The following is a 13,830-nucleotide window of genomic DNA, read 5'->3' as shown; positions in this document are numbered from 1 at the left end:
TGCGGAGGGTGAGCGGTGTGCTGGGTTTTGTGGGCTTTCAGATCGCAAACAGCCTGCTCCGGACACGCTACGGCAGCACCTGGGACATGGTCCCGTCTGTCAAAGGGCTGGCGGAGGGAGCCCAGTCCGGAGCAGATGCTGACGCGGGTTTAATGCTGACTGCCCTGGCCCTAAGGGGTCCTGGGAACAGGTTTAGGAGCTACTGGAAGGCTGGTGGCTTTGCAGCGGTGGCATTAAAATAGGTGACTTTCCTTCCCCTGGCTGCAGCCCCCCTGTGCTGGATCAGGTCACCCCTCCTGCCCCCACGGCACAGCACAATTTGGGCACGTTGTTGAAGGGTTAACCCCGGCAACTGCTGGGTAAGTGTAAAAATATTAATAAGGCTGCCGCGGGTCGCCCTAAAATGGGAATTTACGGTGGTAGTCAAAGCTAATGTTTTGGATCAATGCAACATCCCTTCTCAGAATGAAAAAATAAATTAAACAGACTGTCATACGGAGGGTATGTAACCAAATCAATCATATTTATTGCATTTAATCAAAACTTGATTCAGTTAAATTTATTCCATATGATAGCATCGCGTGATGCACACCTAGCTGAGGTTGCTGATGTGACTCAGCGAGCTCTGCACCATTCACCGGAGGGAGGGCTCAGCCCCCTGTGTCATTGCACATTAATGAGATTAGGGGTATTAATTTGTGTACCACGCTCTGAGCAACGGATGGGGGGGGTGGGTGTGTGCATATGTACCCGGGGCAATGATCGCAGGGACTTTACTGTGGATAAATAATACGTATTTAGTAACTGATAGAATTCCTGCTCCCTCTGCACTGCCCTGTTCGCTGCTGGCTGCATCTAGAGGGCGAGATGCAATGCTGCCGGTCTCACATGGAACAGCCGCCCAGCACACGCTGGCACCGTCCGGCATGGCCTTGCAGGTAGGTGTGATTGGGCAAAACCTGCCGAAAACCCCAGGTGGGACCAGAGGGGGGCTGAGGGACACAACACGGGCACGCCGGTTTATGCTGTGCTAATATCCAGGCAGTAGGAACGGCAGCACGCGCGGCCGCCCTTCCCGTGCCAGCGCGTGGCTGGTCCCAGCAGAGCCCCCTGCCCCGCACCAGCCCTGCGCTGCTTCCAGCTCTGCCGCTAATTGAATCCACCTGCCCTAGGCAGAGGTGTCCGTGCCTTCGGGAAGGCTCTTGCCACCATCCCGGAGGAGCGGGTCCCTGGGAGCGAGGGGTGCTCACACCTCCTCTGCCTGCCCATACCCACCAGGTGCTGCGTTCCCATCCTGGAAGGAGGATTCGATCACACAAACCTTCCTTCTCCTCCTGGAAGTTAAATATTAGAATTCTTCCTAGCTGCATATATAATTCACTACATTAATCTTCCCTTAAAACATGCTCCTTCCACAAAGCCCCTCTGTATTGATCCAACAAAGACAATTATATATTATGGGGGGAGGGGGAAACAGCTGAAATATTTGAGATTGGCCCTTCAGCGGGATTTATTACGTGTCTGAACTATAGTGTCTGCCTATTTTTTATTCTAAGCCTCTATGACAGGGGTCATGTCTTCCTCCATATACTGTACAGCGCTGTGCACTCCGATGGGGCTATATTAAATACTCAGGATGATTAATCACGCTGTATAAATAACACACTTCTGTTGCGTTTGGAGGCGTGTACACGTGTGTACATCAGCGGAACCTCTACACTGCGCAGCCGGAGCGCCGTCTCCAGCGACAGGTACTGCTGCCCCATGCACGAGGCAGTTGTAGGGTTCTGAGCAACATGGTCTGACTCCGAAGTGCTCCTTGGTGTGTGCAGAGCGTTGGTCTGGAGAGCCCCAAGGTCCTTCCCAACCCAGATTTCTTCTGGTTCTGTGTTTTTTCCCAGCTCAGTCACTTGCAGTGACCTTTCCAAGCAGGATGCAGTCCCGAGGCATCTCCCAAAGGCGATGCAGAGCATGAGCCCAGGGGCTTTTCTGGTGCCCTGCCTTGGGGTGCAGAGCCCCAGGTTGTGAGGGTGCAGGGTAGATGCCCTTTAGGAAAGGGATCGTATATTATCTCCATCCGTACCCCAAAATAAGGAGGCAAAGCAGACAAGCTGAGAGCGTCTGTGAGCCTGACTGTGTAGGGAATGAGAAAATAATGAATTACCAGGATCGACTGTTTGTAAATGCACGTGAGATTAATGAGCAAAGGCTTCTCCATAACACAGAAGGCATGAAATCAATCCCGCGCTCCGAGAATAATGAGGGAATCAATAGGATTACGAGGTTAAGGCCGGAGTAAACCTGAATGACAGCTGCAAAATAAATTTTATTTGGAGGACGTGGCTGGGGTTAAATGAAACATAATAAATAATGTAAAGCATTTAAGGGGTGGGGAAATGGTCCAGAGATGTAAGGAAGAACAGAAGGCCCCACAGTCGCTAAATCTGTCCAGTTTATATCCACGGCGTGTTTTTGCAGGCGTGCGATGAGGGTGACATACACCATGCCTGCGGCTGGGCTAGTGGCACTGCGAGGTTGTGCCCTCTCCCCTCGCTGTCTGGGGCAGGGACAGGAGCAGGGTGGTGGCAGCGGTGCTGCTGGGACATCAGGCTGCAGCCGTGGCACCAAGGCAGGACAGCAATGGGCGCGTGTGAGCGGTGCATCACGTATGAGCTGCGGGTCTGTGCATCCCTTTCCCCGTGCCTCTGGTGCCCTCACTCTGGGGAACTGTACTTCTCCTCTGGTGTCCAGAAAAGGGCTATTTCACATTAAAAAAAGCCAGCATTGCCACCATCTCATTTCCCACTGGTCACAGACTGGCACGGAGACCTCCATCTGCAGAGCCCACAGCTGTACTCAGGGCTCACGCATACCCCACCACGCGCCCATCCTCCCCGCTTGCGGGGGTGCGGACCCTCCTGGCCGTGAGCATCTGAAGCTGCTCTGCCTTCCCACCCGCACTGGGCACATCCTGTTCTGCCCTGTGCTCCTCCAGGCACAGGGCAACGGGGAACCACGAGACCGCAACTGGAGGGGTTTGGTGTCCTGCTGACCTTGGCTTTGGGGATAAAGGCTGTGCAGGTGGGTGTAGGGCTGGGATTTCACGTGCTCAACACCTTCTCCTGTGTGGCTTTGGTGGGACCACTGTGGAAAAGCTCAGCATGGAGTCTGCTGCTCTTCGATTGCTCAGAGACTTTCAATGCCTCAGTGAAAATTGAGCTGCTCTGAAAAACTGGCCGCAGGGGTGGGTGCCAAACTGGGCTGAACCCTGACGCTCTACTGGTTGCACTGATTTTTCTAACGTGATTAACTCCTGGTCCTGCTCCACCCTGCTAGGAGTTCTGAGGGAAGGAGATCTGGAGTTCCCGGGACATGCTCGATGCCCAGCCCAGACAGATGTCACCCGCTTCTGCCCCCGAGGAAACACATTTCCCACTCCGGGAGGAGCAGCTCTGAGTCGGGATGGGACAGCAGAGACTTTGCTCTTGTATCTCCGTGTAAAAAAACCCTCCCGCTTCCTTCTGGGGCCAGTCCCACGGGAGCCCACAGGCCACTGTTTGCCCCGGATGCTTTTCCATCAGGTTACCCTGCGCCGTGAGGGCTTGTCCTCCTGGAGCGGACCGTGCGCGTGCGGCTCAGCCCTGCTAATAACGGCTGCGTGTGTTTTTCCAGTCATTAAGTGTATGACTAATAGAGCTGTCCTGGCTGCATAATGCACGCTGACAACAAGGAGCCTCAGGGGAGGCATATAGCCCCCGTCCAGTAGATGTGTTTTCCCTGTAGGTGTTACGTCCCCGCCGTGCTGGGGCGGGAGGCTGGGGAGCAGAGAGATTGGCCCTTTGCCTTCTGCCGCCCTTCCTGTTGGAGCTGCCCGGGGCCCTGTGCGTCCCTCTGTCCATCCCATTCGACGCAGCGCAGCGGCATTCTGTGCTGTGATCTGCCCCTGTGTGGGGAACGCCGTGGGCTCGTCCCCGTGGGTGATGTCTGCGTGCGTCCTCCATCATGTGTTCGCTTTGGCTCTGGTGTCACCAGCACAGGCTGTCAGTGGCAACACTGGCTGTCGGCAGTTTATCCCGCTGTTGCGTGCTGAGCGTGTATGAGGAAGGGTTTGCAAACCTCTGCCTGCACAGGCAGGTCCCCGCTGCCTGCCTGCTGCCTGTGCCTTGCTGTGTGTCCCTGCACACACATGCCTGGTCTGGGGCAGCACCTCCCCACGGGGGTCCTGCAGACCCACCTGCCTCCCACATGAGACCTCTCTGCAACAGGATGCAGAAAAATGCCTTTAAGTTTCCTTTTAATGGCTCCTGTAAATCTTATTTTATGCTAAAGCTAAAGACACATTTATTATTGTCATAAAGGAGGAAGAACCGGTCAGTCCCTGGCTGGCCCCGGAGCGGGTGACTTGGGAAGAGCAGAGGCAGCAGGTCGAGCACCACGGTTATCCCTTGCCATTTGGCACATTTGGGGACACATCAATGACACCAGGTGAAAACCTCCAGCTGCTTGTGGGGTGCAGTCCCCCATGCCCAGGATGGGCTCGAGGAGCCGAGGGACCTCAGCTGCAGCACGTGGAGCTGTGGGTCAGGGCTCGGGGACCAGGCTGGGGATGCATGTGTCCAAGCTCCTAGGCACTGGTTTTGCTCCAGCACCTTTTGTGCCATAGGAAGCCATGCAGGATATATTTTGGTTTTAATGGTTTTATTTAATATTTTTAAGCCATTGCACAGGCAATCTCTATCCCAAAGCCCAGCCCAGAGGTCAGTTGAGAATTGGCCCTGCACCTGCAACCTGAAACCAGCGCTGCCTGGCTGGCGAACCTCACGCTGCGCCGCTAATTGAAGGGTTCGGGGGGTTGTTTTTCTTTTCTGTTTTATTTTGAGACGCTGTTTTGAAGAGCATGGCCAAGAATGAGAATTTCATACGGTAAACAGAAAAGCTGTTCTGAAGTTATTTATTGGTTCTGTTTTCCAGCACGTGGACTAGTATTGATTTGTTTTGCAGTGTCTCTAGAGGCTTCTTCAAGGTTAAAATGTAGACATCGCATGTTAGGCTGGACTAAATACTGGCAGGAAAATGCATTTGGCTCTTTTAATTGGAAAAACATACTCCTTTTATCACCCTGAGGCCAAGACTCTACCACAGCAGCACGGCGCAGCACACAGAGAGCAGGGGAACATATACAAGCGCGACATGCTCTGGTTTATGCCTGCTCAGGGGATTTGGTGGGAGCACAGAGGTCCCTGCAACCGCAGCTGGCTCTGGGGTCCTGGCGGGCCCCAAGAGTAATTCTCTGGGGGGTGTTGGGGGCCAGCAGCTGTCCCAGGCGGGGAGGTTGGGTGTGAGCATCCTGCTGAATGCACGGGGTTTGGGAGCTGTCATGGCCAAGCTTGGTGCTGGCTCCATTTTTGCTGCTGTGAGCTCATCCCAATTGCCCTTGGGGGACCGGGCTCCCACAGCCTGACGGGGATGGCTCGGTGCGGGTCCCCAGCAGTTGATGGCAGGGGCTCGTCTCAAGCAGAGATGCTGTGCGCTGAGGAGGAGACACCCACACATGCCCACCTCGGGCCCCGCTGCCCCCCCCCCCCCGTTTTCAATCCATACAGTTGCAACCATCATTCACCTGTAGAAGATGATGGGAAGAGAATTATTCATCCCTAAGAAGCACTTGATAGCCCCTTATATTCTCAAAGTGCTTTCCAGCCCCGGTGCTGCTCCTGTACTGCTTGTGCCTCTTTCTTTGGCAAGGTAAGGGACTCGCTCTGGGCCATCGAAGGAGGCAGTGTCGGAGACGGGATGGCTGCTGCTGCCGCGGGTCCCCCCTTCTCCATCGCTCCCGAGCCAGCGGTGAGCGCATGCGGCCGAGGCGGAGTTGGGGAGCTCTGCTGGGAAGGTACGAGCTGAGGTTTAGAAATCATGATGTGTGAATTGAAATGGGAAGCAACGGATCTCGGGAATCACCGCAACTGCTACAAGGTGTTCCTGAAGCTGTCAGCAAGCCATCTGCCCGCTCGCCCTAGGTAAACACGGCACCACGGCCAGCCTCCTTGGAAAGCCGTGCAGCAGAGGGGTCCCATGGGGTGAACCCTGTCGGGGCGGCAGTGCGGTCCCGAGTGGGAACGGGAGGAAAAGGGCTCTGGCGCGTGCATACACAGAGGGAGCCGTGCTGCCTCGCTCGTGTTGGGGCTCTGGAGCAAAGCCCTGGCTCCGGCGCTCACTCCTCGTAACTCATCCCAGGGACACCCGCGGTGGGGAGGCAGTGGGCGACCGCGCGAGGGCCGCCGGCCCCGGCATGCAATTTATGGCTCCGGGGGAGAAATAGCAGCCGGTTTGGGAGCAGAGCAGCGTGCAGGCGGAGCATGCCTGGGGTCAGGCTGCTGCCCGGTTTCTCTCATTCAGAGCTCGTTATTCAAGCATTGACTCTGCCCGTCGCTCCCCTGCGTATGCCACAGCCACCCTGGCTGCACGGTGGATGCAGCAGGGAAGGTGAGGAGCACGCGTGCAGCTGAGAGCACTGGTCCCACTTGCATGTCACAGCTCCCAGCACAGCTTGGGCAGTGGGGATGTCACACCCCCCCCTCCTCCCGCCATGGGGACGTCTGATGCCCTTCACCGTTAAGCACCTGCATGCACAGGTGCTTGTGGTCAGCCAGCTCAGAGGCCACATGGAGCGATGAAATGGCCGTGGGCTGGCCCTGTCCGCAGGCCCGACGCAGCGAGGCAGGCAGGCGGCCCTGAAACAGCTGATCAAAAAGAGCTGGGTGGCCGGGGATGACGCAGGCGGCTGGTGAGTCAGGGTGGCCCCAGAAACACACCCGATGGGTTGGGACCGCAGCATCACTGCCAGCCCCAAGGGTGGGAGCAGGAGGAAGGGCCCATGGCTGGTGCAGGAGGCCTGGGGGGCGCTGCTCGTGCTTCCCCGCGGGGTTGGGGTACAGCCCCGGCCAGTGTCCCCAGCCCTGTGCCTGCTGCATGCCCAGGACTGTTAGTCACGTCGTGCCTCAGTTTCCCCACTGCACAGGGGACAGCGGTGCCCCTGTCCCCGGGTGCCCAGTGTGGTGTGCTGAGCTTTGGTAAGTTCTGGGGCTAAGTGAGCTGGTAAAAAGCAAACCTGGGAAAGAACGAGTATTTTTGCAAAACTGGGCAAACGGATGCCAAGGTCCATCTGCGCCTGGCACAGCCACGCAGGGAGGAGTGCGGAAGGTCGTGATTTCGGGGCTGAGCCCCCTCGCCGAGGACGCCGGGGTCTGCATTAGCCCGAGGCTCCCCGCAGTGCCAGCCAGCACTCTGAGTCCTCCCATTCACTCGCAATTCAAAATAAATACAGGGAGCGAACATGACCTTGAGTGTATAGTCTAAAGCTTTTAAAACTCTCCTCTAATTCTTTTAACTTCCCGCACATCTATCCTCTGCACCAGCCTCCTCATTTCTCTTTCTCTACAGTAAACTTATACCCTTTCTAAAGTGCCCGGAGAAGACGCCATAGATGAAATGTTGCTTTAGTTTAATTTCCTATTCCTAACATACGCTTTAATTAATGTCATTTGCTTTGATTTGCTGCCAGCATGCCAGCGCGGCACTTCCTTCGTTTCCCAACCTTTACCATAACCTTGTGGGAATGAGTATCAGGTGTTCCCGGCTGATTTCATCTGTTTCAGGGCATTTATCTTGAGCTCCATGACTTTTCTGCGCTGCGTCGGTGGCACCAGCACAGAGGCAAAACCAGAGCCTCCTCCTTCGCTGGAAGTGCTGAGTACGTGTAGTACACAGAGAAGGATGCTTGTACATAGAGCGCTGACCAACATTTCTCATCCACGCTTTTTACGCTTCCTAGGGCTGAAGGTTCAATCCAGAGCAGTCAGGAACCTGAGAAAGCAGGGGAGAGGAAGGATGGGACCGCCGGCTCCTGCTTTCACTGCATCAGGGTCAGAGAGGTGCCCCCACCACCAGACCGGGCACAGGCTCGTGGTGGTTGGGGTCCAGGGCAAAGTCTCCTTTGCCCCTTCCCAGAGCTGGCTCCCACCTAAGTGCAGGGAACAGCAGGGGCAGAAGCCTCTGGTCTCCCTCCGCAGCAGTGGTTGTGCTGAAGCTCAGTGATGCAAACCTTCTCTGTCCCACTGCACCGAGCAACAGGGCTCCGTGGGCGAGAGCAGCGTCATCCCACTGCTCCTGCTTCTCCCCACATTTCATCCTATCGTTTATGACAGGTGCAGATGGACCAGGAGGACCAAGAAGTCCCTTTTCCATCCCTCTTGTTGTTCCCACTGCATGGCGAGACGTGTGTGCCCACATCATTCAACGTGGCTGCAGACATGCGATGCCCTCCCTCCAGCTGGAGCTGCCCTGGCCTCGCTGCCCCGCCAGGTCAGTGCCCTGAGCTGCCGTGTCAGAAAGAAAACTGGGGATCTTTTTCCTTCCGCTCTCCTGATGGAGCCAGCTTGGTCTCCCATCCCAGGCAGAAAAGCACTATTGAGCTCCCCACGACTTTCTGTAACTTAAGCGTACACTTGAGACCAGCTCCCTGCACAGCAGAGCCCAGAGGAATATTTAGCAATTGTCTGTTCTGGCCCCAAATCACTGGCACTCGCATCCCGCAGGCCTGAAATGGCCCCTTTCCCAGACAGCTCCTTAAGCAAGTTTTCCTGTCTCTTTATTTAATGAATCTCAGCCATCCTTTCCCTCCTTGCTGGAGCCAGGGGCAGATGCAGGAGAGGGAGCGCACTCCGTTCCAGCACTTCATCTCTCCCCTCTCTCCAGTTTCCCCTTCTACCTGCAGCATTTGGGGTTCCGCAGCAAGTCATGTCCCACGAGGAGGAAATTCCCAGCTTCTGGGCCCCATCCCAGTTGGCTATCGTTTGCCTTCCCATTTGCTCCTATTGAGAACCTCGCCCAGGAACAGAAGTGTGATGTCTTTTTGCAGCTCTTTCCCCCTTACCACGGGGGGGCAGAGCCACCCTGAAGGCTGAACCCCGCTTTCAGAGCAACCCTGCTCACTGGGTGAGGAGGAAAATGCCCAAAATAGAGAACAGCATTTGTCCCCAGCCTGGCCCTGCCCCGCTGCAGCCTGAGGAATGCATTTCATCGCAGCATCCCAGGAGTGGGACGGAGGCGTGGGAGGGATATGACTGAGCAGGGAGCAAGCCGCCACATCCCGGAGGCCGGCTGGCGATGCAGGGTGGCTTCCTGGTGAGCAGAATTACTGCGAACCAAACCCGGCCCGAGGGTTTGCCTCTTGATGGGAGATGCTCAGGGGACATCCCATCCCAGGATGTCCTGACAGCAGAGGGATGTGGTGGTGAATTTTGACAGGCTTTGCTGACCTGTTTCCTAGGAAGGACCTTTTATTCCCCTTTCCCTCCCTCCCCACCGCCAGCTCCCCAGCGGCTCTGCAGCCTCCCAGCGATGGGGCTGGCCCTACTCCCCCTGCATCTGCGGGGCAGAAACCCGAGGCCAGTGTGCAAAGCAAAACCCTCCCCGAGGCAGCCCCTTCCCACCGCAGCCTCCTGCTCCCCAGACCCCCGAGCAGTTCTCTTCCTCCCCGCTCTCATCTGCCTCTCACCTTGCCTTCCTCCATCCCGTCTGGCCGCCTCCTCACCAGCAACTCCACATCCGGATGCATGTTTGTGCCTCTCCGCTCTGGCCCATGAGCCCCTACGCTCAGAGGCCGGCTGCTTGCACTGCTCTGTTCCCCTCCACCCTTTTAAATCACAGCTGCCTTCCTGTGCCCCGAAAGCCTCACGCCCCTTAAATCTGCCCTGGGTGATTTAGCAAGGACCCAGGACAGGACTGACCCCCAGGAGCATGATCCACGGCTATTGTAGGCATCTGGCAAGTGTTTAAATCCCCAGGGTCCCTGTTTGCTCTGGGCTTAGTGTTTCCCATGAGCCCAAAACGGGGGGTGTCCCCTGCCTGTAGCTACAGCACCGAGCCCTGCAGGGTCTGGCCCCAGCCCAGGGAGAAGGAGGAGGTTTCCCTCTGGGCAGCACCGTGGTGGAAAGGCACTGGTCAAGAAGAGCCGCGGGCTCTGGCGAGGAGCAAGGGCTTGTGTGCACACGTCTGGGAGGTGGTGGCTTTGCCGATGGCTGAGATGACGCTTTTGCTTAAGTAACAGCTGGGACGCTAAGGTAAACAGCGAGAGCATGGGCTGCAGCCTCCGTCCCAAAGCATGGCAGTGCTCACCAGGCACTACTCGCACACGCTTGTGTGTTGCTGTACTGCTTTGCTCGGGCTGTTGGTCAGTGGGGTCTGGCCCAGAGGCGAGGGTCCACATTGGGGTGTAACGTTTAAACGTGGCTGTTTGACCTGCCGTGGCAGAGCGGTGTGCTATGCCACATCGGGGGCTCGGACAGGGTCTGCACCCAGCCGCAGGGCACAGACAGTGCTGGCAGCTGGCTGCCTTCATCCCTCCTGCTGGGAATTTCTCGCCCAGACCATCATTTTCCTCTTCACCCTGGAGAACAGCGATTTCCCATAGCAGTAACCTCCTCCTCCTCCCCAGCACAAATTAAATAATCACTTTGGGTAGGACTCACCCTGAGCCCCTCATCCCCTGCACAGTGATGGAACGATGATGCCAAGTATGCCGTGCAGAGCCACGACGCATTGCTCTGAGAGCGCGCTGGCCTGATTTTGCAATACCTTAAGGCAATTTCTTGCTCTGTTGCAAGGCTTCTGAGACAAGCCTCTCCTCTTTTCTTCCTGCCTGGTGAGAAGTGACTTGCAGTGTTGTCACTTGGTGGATTTATGTGCGTCTCGTTTTTGCTCGTAGCCTATGTGCTCCAGAGCAGCTTACCCAGGAGGTTCCATGAGTCCTCCTCCCACTCCACCAAGGTCCCCGCAAGACACTGAGCTGCCCTGGGGCTGCTCTCCCCTCTCCGCGCACACATCAGGCTGCCACCCTGACCCACGCCGCTGCCTGAGTCCCTTCTCTCCCAGGCTGTCCTCCAGGTCTTGGCCAAGGTTACCCCGCGGTGCCGGTGACAACAGCACATCTAACCGGAGGCTTGTGCGACCAGAAGCGCTGACCTGCTGACCTGCCGTAAATGGCGGCGGCGGCGGCGTGCAGAGCGGTGATGGCAGGGCCTGCTCGGACCCCGGCCCGGCAGCACCATTTTGGCTTGGTGCAGGAAGCAAAGCGGAGCTGCGGCCGCCGTGGTGCTTGCAGCCAGGCTGCGTAAAAATCACAATGCGCTGAGTGCTGGGCATTGTTCTGCATTTATTTTTTAAAGCATTATTTCCATTTCGGCGTGGCCCTGTTTGCCTGTTCCCGTGCTCCTGCACGCTGTAGCTTTAGGGTTCTTTTCATTAAAAAAACAAAAAAGTAATTGCAAAGCAAGTGGAGCAATTTTTTTTTTTTTTTTTAATATATTGAAGTTAAATCAGACCTTTGGCTAGGAAAGACCATTGGGGACTATCTCAGTCTGACATTCACCAGGGCAGTGATCTCTGGACTATTCATTCTTACACAGAGTGTTGCCGAGCTCACAGTAAAGTCTCTTCCATACAAAATGTGCAATGGACTTGAAATGTTATTTTTCTAGATGCTACTTTAAAAAACAGTAAGGCAGCATATTCAAAAATAAAAATCCAGAGCATTTAGACAAAATTAGTGTTAGTTTTAAAAAATAAAACAATTCTATAATTGTTTGCTTTTGTTTGTAAAATACTTAAGTTTTCAAAAAACATCTAGATACATGAATATTCGTTCATAGTTTAATTATATTACTGGTTGCCTGTTTGCATCCTACATAGCTTTGCTTGAAATTACGAAGGGTAAGTACACTTGATACGCTGGGACAAAATTACCAAATATCCCCGAAATATTTAAAAACAAATCGGAATATGTTGTTTGTTTGATTTTCCCAGTTTCACTGGAGCTTGGTGCAAGACTGAGTAACGCATTAGTTTACAACGTTTTAAAACATTCGTTAAAATATTTACATAATCGTCTAAAACAAAGCCTTAGAGCCTACAAACGTGCCCAGGTCAGGCAAATTCATGCGGATAATTCGACTGAACGATTTAGAAGCACAGAATCACTTGCATTTAAAACCGTGCATATTTTCGATACCCCCTTAGTCCATCTATTTTAGGCAGATGCTTAAGATTAAAGGGCCGCATGTCAGCCTGTATCTTACCCATGCTTCCTGTCATCGTTTCTTTGCAATTTAATTTTGTGTTTTCCTTTCAGCCTAGAAGTGTTTGGTACCAGTCTCTTGGCAAAAGAGCCTGAGGAATGGAAGGGTAAAGAAATATGACCCAGCTGCTATGCACAATGAGGTTTGTAAGTCCTTGTATGGTATAAATAAGCATATTACACAGTTATTAGAAATTTGGCACTGTCCCTGTTTAGAAGCCCGAATCTGATGCTGTGTAATTCCTCCCGAGTACATGCATAATTCGGTTTTAGCGCTCCATTCTTCCAGCCTTATTACTGGCCAAATTCGGCAACTTTTTCTCAGTCCTCATCCATTCAAACCCTCCTCGGCAGTGTAAACCGGTGAGTTTCCGCTCAAGCCAATAAATCTATGCCAACCCAAGCGGCCGAGGCTCGGTCCTGACTTCACGGGAGCCGGGGCCAGGGCGGGAGCGGGGCCGGGGCCGGACCCCGCAGGGTTTCCCCCCGCCGCCCTCCGCCTCGCACGGGGGCTCCGAGCCGCGGCCGCCGTCGGGGCCGCCCGGCCGCCGGGTACCGTCGGGTGCTTCTCCCCTCGTCTCCGTCGTGGCTGGCAGGTTTTCTTTGGGGAAGAGGAGCAGCTTTTCTTGGCGGGGGGGGGGGGGAAGAGGAGCGATCCAAAGGGAGCAGCGCTGCCCGCCGCGGCTGGAAAAGCGGTGGAGCATCCCCGCAGATCTGAGCCCGCTCGGTTTTTTCCCGGCCCGCAGACTGAGTGTAATTATTGGAGAAAAGCGACAGTAAACTTTTATTAATCGCCGGTGTTTAGGGCCAAGGCATGAGCGAGCTCGGTGACAGTGATGAGTGGTTTGGAGCGCCGGTCCCTGAAAGCGGGGCTTATCCTCCCCCTGCCTGCTCCTTTGACTCGGCGATGATGAGCCGTGAATAGGAGCCACCCTGCCGTCGGGGATCCGGCCGTTTATCTACCGGGTGATGACAGTCGGGCTGGTTTCGAGCCTCGCCGTGAATTGCCAGAGCCTCCGGGAAACGCACGGCGATGCCGCAGCCGGGGGGCTCCGGCCGGCCGGAACGCTTCGCCCCTCGGCAGTGATGAAACCGGCCGCAGCTTCCCCCGGCCCCGGCCGAGCCCCACCGGCACCGACCCCGCCGTCTCGGTGCGGGTGGTGGCTGAGGGGGGGCCCGGGGCACCCCGCGGGCAGGTGCCGGTCGGTGTGCCGCCGAGCGCGGACAGCCTCAGCCGGGGCCACACGGCAGGGAAAGGGCCCGACACCGCCGCTCCAGCATCCCCGTCCTCATAGACGGGGAGGGCCGCGGGCTGGAGGGAGGAGGGGGAGGTTTTGGCTTTGCTTTAATTAAATCATCCCCACTTGGGGATCGTCCCCTCCACCCTGTTTTTTTGTTCGAGGGGGGGGAAATTGCACTTAATGGAGGGAAGCGCTGGTAGCATCCGTGATTCCCGCTGTCCGCGGCTGCGGGAGGAAGGGGTGGAGGGAGACTCACCCAAACAAAGCCGAGGGACCGGCACCAGCCGCAGAGTAAATACAAAAATTCACCTTGCCGTGCAGTCCGGCCCTCGGCAGCCGCCCTGGGCCCCGCAGCCTGCGGGGAGAGCCCGGCCCGCAGGTGGGAACTGGCGGCGGGACAGAGCGGCCCAAGCGGGGGGGCGGCTGCGCGCAACCTCCGCGGCTCTGCGCAGGTTC

The sequence above is a fragment of the Grus americana genome, chromosome 19, assembly GCF_028858705.1.
Source record: "Grus americana isolate bGruAme1 chromosome 19, bGruAme1.mat, whole genome shotgun sequence".
Classification (NCBI taxonomy): Eukaryota; Metazoa; Chordata; class Aves; order Gruiformes; family Gruidae; genus Grus; species Grus americana.
Note: the sequence above shows the minus strand (reverse complement) of the source record.